The sequence below is a fragment of the Mercenaria mercenaria genome, chromosome 1 (assembly GCF_021730395.1).
Source record: "Mercenaria mercenaria strain notata chromosome 1, MADL_Memer_1, whole genome shotgun sequence".
In the NCBI taxonomy this organism is placed as follows: Eukaryota; Metazoa; Mollusca; class Bivalvia; order Venerida; family Veneridae; genus Mercenaria; species Mercenaria mercenaria.
In genome coordinates, this window is record NC_069361.1 from 41,599,626 (window position 1) to 41,608,430 (window position 8,805).

General features: G+C 32.1%; 1 long non-coding RNA gene across 1 annotated transcript; it reads left to right on the forward strand.

The window, feature by feature from the left end:
* The first annotated feature begins 1,153 nt into the window (after positions 1-1,153).
* Positions 1,154-8,488, forward strand: LOC128557586 (uncharacterized). Its single transcript, XR_008371255.1, has 5 exons — positions 1,154-1,457; positions 2,378-2,420; positions 6,097-7,052; positions 8,065-8,163; positions 8,408-8,488. It is a non-coding gene; the product is annotated as an uncharacterized LOC128557586 (long non-coding RNA).
* The last annotated feature ends 317 nt before the right edge of the window (positions 8,489-8,805 follow it).

Here is an 8,805-nt window from a genome sequence, read left to right on the forward strand (position 1 = left end):
AAGATGCTCTTGCAAGTTCTTCTGTCACAGAGTGGAAAGGCGTTTATATCAACTACACCCGAGCAGATACCTCCTTTGTTGGCTTAGACACAATAACAATTGTGGCACAGGACGAGGCTGGGGCATTTTCAGATGTCGTTTCTATCACTCTCGTCGTAATGGAAAATAAATGTCGACATGGAAAATGCAAGAGTAAGTAAATTACCCTTATAAGGATAATGCCGAAAGTGTTCTCCTATATATATATACCGGTATGTAGGTACGTAAATTTATTACAATATTTTTCAAAGTTTATTGTTTTAAGACGATATATAAAACTATACTGAAATGCATTTGACATTGATAATCAGTATAAGTTTTTAAGAATATGATTATTTATTTTCAAAGGGATATCAGTCTTGGTTCAGGAAAAATGTTCCTTAAATGAAGTTTGTAAATATCAGAGTTGTTGCCATTCATCTCTGGAAGTCTTAGTGCAATATATTTATTGATGTATTATGCGTTCACGAATGATTATAATTATTGTTTATGGAGGATTGAGCTATAACGTGTTATGATTCAAAGGTTGTTTGAGTCTTGTGCATGGTTTTCGAAATCAATCACAAAACTATTGTTTAGGTAAAACTGTACCAACTGGAATTAACATAGACCTAGCTACATGTATAAGATAAAGCACTGTCAAGCCCATCAAAAAAGTTATGATCGTTGGGTAAATAATTTTCCTTTATCATCAAGATCTAACATAGGAATCTACTTTCATGGTCAAAACCATTACCTCATTCCGTAATTTCAAGTTGAAGACGCCCACTCCAAATTTGCAGAGAACAAGACAAAATTTCTGAACAAAAATGTAAATGTTTTAGGGCCTTATTGGAGCTTTTCTATTTATTTCTATTGATTTGCACATAGACTTGCAAAACATTGTGTAGCACAATTTCGTAAAAAATAAACAAACTCGCATGAGACATTTTCGGCCGAGGAAATTCCATCGGGATCGACTTAACGAGTCCGTAAGTTTCCATACAAACCGATTAGTTCACGGAATTAATAAAATGGTTGAGTATATCATTTACATCAATGCTGAGTAGTTAAAATTGGTGAATGGAATTAAATTATTTATAGTCTTTTTGGTAATCTGTTTCTATAGGTTTAGATCCACAACAATATTCATGCATTGACACAAGGAGAGCAGACAGTTTTGACTTATATTTTACCTGTGACTGTCCTGTATCTTGGGAAGGTCCGTACTGTGACCAAGACGTCGACGAGTGTGCATCAGGTTACTGTGAAGCATGGAAGATCTGCGAGAACACAATGGGAAGTTATGATTGCTACTGTAAAGCTAGCGATATCATCTGTAAACTGTCTGTTGAAGTGTGGGAGTTTGCTGTTATTGTAACGGCGATAGTAGTTGTCCTTTTAGCTATACTAGCAGTGTTTATAGTACGGAAATTGAAGTAAGTTTTTTACATGAAATCAACTAGTTAATGATTTATTTCCCTATGCTCAGCAAAGTGTTACATAAAACGCCACTAAGGATATTTAATTCTAAGTACTAAACATATTCCTTATTCTATAATAAAGAAAGGTTTAAATATATTCCTTCTTATAGTTTTCAGTTTGGCTAGTTAAAATATACGAAATGTTATTTTACATGGCGTTTCCATTAGCTTATGTCAATGACTCTGTTCACATTTTCACTATACAAATTTAATAACTTTATTTGTCATCAATAAAGTCTGTAAAAGATCCTTACAAGACGAATGAACCTGGTAACGAACTAAAATATTTAAGTTAAGAGGCAAGTACCCATATAGTTTGAAGTACCCAGATGGTTATTGTCACCTGGTTTAGATGTTTAAAAATAGTTGGTTAGGTTGAAGGAACATAGTCTGTTAGCAAGTTATTAGTTACTGTCCAAACTATTATCAAACTTCACTTGGATATAGCTTTCGATATATGGTCTACAGCGATATAAGCCATTGGGACTAATTTCCCTAGCGAGGTCATTCTTCCCTGCATCACTTACTTAATATTTAACACAGTATCGTATCTTATTTTCCCCTTCATACATCTTATATTATAAATACCGCCCAGTTTAACAGTAAGATAAGCTTGAATTGACTTAGAAACTTGGGTAAATATTGCCAAATATGCGAAGGAAGTTTTTTACTTAGTTGAATTTTCTCACCAGTTATGATAAATATTATCATATTTAAGATGTGAGGTTGGTCAATATTTCTTATCTAAGCATATCTATTAAAACAAACACAGAGAAAATAAAAAGAAGTGTGACGGCGACGGAATAACCATGCTATTAACACAAATATTGAACCTTTTAATGCAAAGCGGATAAATATGTTTTATTTTTCTGTAGGTCAAAGAAGCACAAGATCAAAAAAGAGTTATTGGACAAAGAGGTTTGTACAGACACATATATCTTTATATATTTTTACCTGAAGTAAACATGTAGGACTGGTCAGTTTTGAACTGACTTGTACCATTTTAAGATAATCATCTCTCTTTTATTAATGCCAACAAATGCAGTCACTTTAAGTTATGATGATACATTTCAGAAGTAGTCCAGTAGAATAACAGAGAAAAGAGACCGAACCTTACAGTAGGGTATATACAAGGTTTATTGCAATATCCTGTCATTAGTCCAGTAGAATAACAGAGAAAAGAGACTTAACCTTGCAGTAGGGTATATACAAGGTTTTATTGCAGTTTCCTGTCATTTAGGATATATTGAGCAAGAAACTGCCGCATGACATCTTGTCATCATTGGGGAAATTTTTTAATAGCAAATCTTGAACCCCATGTAAAAGTGCTAATTTTCATTAGGGAAATAACAAAACGAATACATTCTTTGTTTTATGCTGTGTAGATATGTTTTAAACAATCATTTAACATGACTATGAAATTTCGAACATTCAGCTGACTATAAAAGTATAAAGAATGTATGGTTATATTTCTTTAGAACTCTTTATTTGATGATAAATTACCTTTCACTATAAGGTACCTGTAGAATTTATATCAAGATAGTTTCAAAAAAAAATTCCTTGCAATTCTAAAGATATTCGATCTGACACAGAATGTTTCAATCATAATCTGATCAAAATATATAAATGTTTCTAAGTTTAAAACTCTTTTTGCTACATTTAGTTGTGTTCCGTTTGTGAAAATCTTGAAAATACGTTACAAACACAATCTTTTAACATTTAAATTACATTTCGAGATAACATATCATGATGTAAAATGATAAAAAAGATAACACAATGTAACATTTTCTAAATTTACTGCAAGTATGCGTTTTCTGTTTAAATTAGATTGAAAATGTCAACATCTTTCTTAATAATTAGCCATGTGACATACATAACACGATTTGTTACCTTTTCTCTTCATTTTAAAAATAATTTTGGCAAAAGGCAAGTAACAGAACATTTAAAAAAAATTAAAACGTGATGACAGCTATACATGTTAAAAACGTTTAGTTAAACTATTGAAATGATATTAAGATCATTACTTTGTTTTGAAAATGACCTCAAAACCTTACCAATTATGCATTTGTTACATGATATATAATAATTATAGTTTAGTGTATGCACTTTTGATTAGTAGAATTTCTCTTATACATATTTATAGAGACTTTTCTTTTTCAGTAAAGCATTTCTTTAAGTCAGTATCATCGAGTGTCCTGTCCTTTACAAATGTTACATACGTTACGGTAACGTAATTATTTACCAGAATTGTACTATGATATACCCTTTACATCTATGTATGGTTTCTTAAAACTTGCACACTATTAAGTCTGAAAACATGAATTTATTGTGCATTAAAACAACTTAAAAGAATAATTTTATTAGTGTGAAATAAGAATGAATAATATTACATGACAGAAAACTGGTAACGTACTTCCAGAATATAATTTCTATAACATTTTAAATGTACGATGCTGAGTTGAAATTAATATTCTTTGCTACGGTGTCGTCTTCTTTTAACTTGCGAATAACAGTTAATGTCAACATGTTGCTCCTTTAGGGGAATGTATGGAATTGAATAGCCAATCTTTGATTAAATTGATTAAAATGATGAGATATGAGTATAACTTAAAAGTAACTTAAATTATCATCATCAGCAATGTGCACACAATCACTTCCTGTACGTCTGTACATCAAATGATCATATGCAAACGATACAAATGTGAATTAATAATTGTTTTACTTCAAGATGATAACCTCAAAGATGAACTTGAAATAAGATAGCTTACCTCGGTAACTTGAGATATACACATTCATCCATAAAATGCAGGGGCTCCATTTTAGTCTGAATTCATCAATTATGGACCATAACATGATACAGAGCTATATGTTCTTTCCGCTTACAAATTTAATGTTTGACAGTAAAATGTTTACCAACTTTAGACCCATGCAATACTATATGATGTGAAAATGTCTCAAAAATTACACCAATTAAATATCTTAAGTATTTTCTGCATTTCAACATACTAGTATATGTAGTCTAGTAAACTTGAGGTTTTACTCCTTCCATGATCTAATTTCTGGTTCTTCTAAATTTACGTAATAGAATTTAAACAAAGAAATGTAGTTTTGGGAGTTTTAAAGTTATTTATAGTTCAAAAATCAATCGTAACTGATGACATTATGAAAGCGCAAGTATTATGGTAGTTAATAAAAGTTTTCTTTTCGGGTTCAGTGAGTATCCCGTATTATAAATGTATACTGGAATAGTGACATAGGGCATACATAGCTTAATTAATGGGCATAGAACCCAGTCGGTATGCAGAAAGACTGGAGCTGAATTGTACATGTCTGAGGAGGGCTTTCTAGATTTAAATTGTTCTTTGAGTGCTTAAATCTTGAATTAGGTATTTTAGATTCCCGTTATGGTTGATACATGGACTAGGTTCAATTTGATGTTGTAAAATACAGTAAGGGGAGGGGGAATTTAATACAGTATTATCACTGGGGAAACACTGCTTCATGTTGCACACATACCTTGTACCATTTCAGTTTTACTAACTGATAGATTTATATAAAATTGAAAGAAATCAAACAATATTCTAGTTAGGGTCTGACACTGAATGTATTTCAATTTTCTCATTATTTTTCTTTACATTTCTCCTAATGATATGGAGATAATTGCTTGCCCTATATGTAGTTTTACGATCTTTTACAATTTCAACATCAATAATCAGCGTTTGTGAATTTCCAATCATCTGCTTAATGCAAGTAATTTGAGCTTGGTAGCGTAGATAAATATATATGTGTTACGGATGTAACAACAGGTCAAAAACATGTGTATAAATGTTTAAACAATTTTAGTTTTTTTATATATTACTTACATATTCAAATTGCGCTTCTCTATTCCTTATTCGTTTTTACATTTGTAAGTTTAGAAAAATTGTTGTTGTTGTTGTTGATGATGATGATAATAATGCTGCCACAGCTGCTGCAGTACCTACCTGTTTGTGACGTATTCATTGTGTTTCTTTTCTCTGAGTAGTTTGTTATTTCTACGAAAATGATATTGCAAATAACAACAACACCTTTATCAGTTACTAAGCAATCAACTGAAATACAGTATGAAAAATACGCTATCATATGAGTCTTATGGCAGCCATTTTGGATTCTATAAATAGAAAAATGCCCAAGGATCTCGCGAAAGTCATGAGATACTATAAATGCTCCATCTAATGAACAACATAAATCAATAGAACCTTAGATTAACCCGGCTACAAAGTTTCTCTTTTTTTTTCAAGAAGAACAACATTGAAATTCGACGATGGCGGCCATTTTTAATTTTCTTAAATAAAACATTTTCCCCAAAGATGACAATATGTCATCCGGTATATTCTCATTTACTGAAGTCTAAAGAACAGGAAACTGCAAAGATACCTTGTATATACCCTATTGCAAGGTTCAGTCCGATTTCTACTGGACTAAAGCGTGTATTGTACTATATTGTGTGATAGATATTCCTGTTCAAAAGTTATCGCGATAATTTTATTGAATTATTTAGCATGTTGTACAATTGTCTCGTCTGAAAGGGCTGAAAAAAATGTTTTGTTTTCAGATATCAGAGTCAAGTATATCATTAACAGCTGTGTTGCAAAATCCACAGGTATGACATTTGATTACTAATTATAGATAAACCTGATCTCACCGTGGGACAGTGTAAATAAAAGTTGTCCCGCATTAGTAACAAACGTCGCGATTTGCTGCAAACTATAAAATTGTAAAACACACTAAGGAACTAAAAACGCATGTAGTCGCTGCTTTGCATAAGACAGGACGATAAGGTAATCACTTGTAAGATCCCGACGAAACATGCCAGAAGAAAAGTAGTAAAACAGGTAAGTCCCAGTGGAACCATATCTTGAAACCATCTGCTTGTTCCGCCAGACAAAATCCGAGACAAAAGCGTAGCGTCAACTCCAAACGGGCTAAATACCACTAATTACGCAAATTGACTGGGATGAAAGCGTAGCGTCAACTCCAAAAGGGCTAAATACTATTTATTACGCGAATTGCCTCAAAATAGCCAAGAAATAACTTTTTTAAATAAAACGTTTTATATTTTCAACAAACACAATTCAAGGTCGGGAGTAGCGGAAATGTTCCTAAATATTGCGGTGTTTGCCAAAGCTTTTATGATAGCACAGCTTGTTGTATGTATTTGTTTGATATGTTTAATACGTAAATTGCAGCGATATTTGTGTTTAGAAGACTTGTCCTTGATATGTCAGTAATAGTATTGTGATAATGATGATTTATATTGCGAAAGGCACATATACAGTTTTGAACTGACATTTTTTTTTGTGCCGCGACTACTGTATATTTGTTATTTTATATCATGTATACAATTACATTTTGGATTTAATACCTACATGCACAGTATGATTGCGATTATTCATTCATCATACGCTCATAACTCGAATGTCTGTGCATATAAAATGATTAATACAATCCCTCTTTCAGGATCTTGGACCTGCTAGACCTCGTTTAGGAAAAGTCGGACCGTGGCCTTTAGTATGTATATGTTTTTATACTTAAAATATATAATCTTAAATAGGAACTCATCGGTCAAAGAGAAAGTCCATGTGTTATTTATTTAATATGCATTGCATAAAATATAGCCAATAAATAATATAGAAATAGTTCATTTACAAAGAATCAGTAAAAGTAACGTTTTGGAAATAAATCTTACAGTTATCCTTCATGCCGTCTAAATTATACTGTTTAGAACTTAGGCATACCGTTCATTAAAACAACCCGGTTAGGCTTTCTTCACCCTTGATGAATGTGAGGTTTAATAGAGAATATAGTAATAGTAGTACCATGATCTGCATTTAATGTATTCGGCATGTATATGTATAGGGTACAGCTTCAAAGACCCTATTATTTTAGACAATTACCTATTTCTAGTTTTTTATATCTTCCGCAGCTGACTGCAATTCTAGACAAAAAAATGAAAACTCGTTTAAAACGGTGAATGGAATGTCAAAACGACACCAACATGTCATTTGTCTGATTCAGTAACTAACGTCACAACAAAAGCATGTGTTTCCTCATTTGAATTTTTTCCATATCCAATTAGAGTTGAAACCAGGGTTTCACATTTGTTAATACAGGCTTATGTCAGGCAGAAATTGCGTATGTGCTCTATACAATAAAATGAAATAACGACTTTGTTTAAGTCAGGAGGCACAGAAACGCTATTTAGTGACAAGAATTTGTAAAATTTATCATCACTTGGCACTGTGGATAGGGCGTAAATATGTTGAAGTTCATATAGCCAGTTTCAGAAGTTTAAGTAACTTTTAGACATAGGAATGTCTTCGCCCTTTCGTCTGCTCATTCCAATTTTCTACTGCCTACCGATCGTAATTTCTTTACATTTTTAGTCCTCTTTGTATGAACCCCAAAAATAATTTATTATATACGTAGTAAAACTACAGTGAAGTTACATTGTATAGGGACTGGACGTAAACCTGGACTTTTCATTAGTAATAATACACCACTCGGTAGTTTTTCTTTACAGCACAACGAGGATGAAAGTAGTAAATCAAAAGTTTCTACATCACCAATACCCCCAATGTCCTTGTTTACTACTGGCCATTTCCGTGGTGATATGCACGGGGTAAGTGTCATTCAGTTTTTATTGCAGTTTTAAATTGACAAATAATTTATACGAAACAATTTAGGTTACCATTTAAATTTCAAGCTGTAACACTGGCAAGAATTTGACAGTCGGCTCTTCTATGTATAATATGCTGATGCTGTATTGTTTTTCTTTTCGTTGTTGATATTTTAAGAATAACTGTAAAATGATATATATTCCTGTTATTGATGAAAATATAGATTAAAATATATTGCTTTTATAGAATGATAATGATTCAGTGGAAGAAGGTTTTGTACGTCCGGCACCAGTCTATGATCATGAACAACATGTATCGGAACTTACACAGGTATTACTTCCATTATATCGTTTTTTGATATCTTTTCGGATGCCAATAAATAACTACAGCGTACATTTCACCTTCGAAAACAGTTAATATAGTCTTTTTGGTTGCAGCACTATGCATGTTTTTCATTTGTAACATTTGCAACGGTAGTAATGTAATTGGCAGTTAGCTGGAATATACTTGTGCTTTTACATTTGAAACTGTCAGGTTTGCGCACAGTTTGCTCGTATAGTATGTATCAATATTATTTCTTAATAGGCATTAATGTTAACTATAAAAAAATGAAAAATATCAAATCGTATGTGTGCATCAATGGC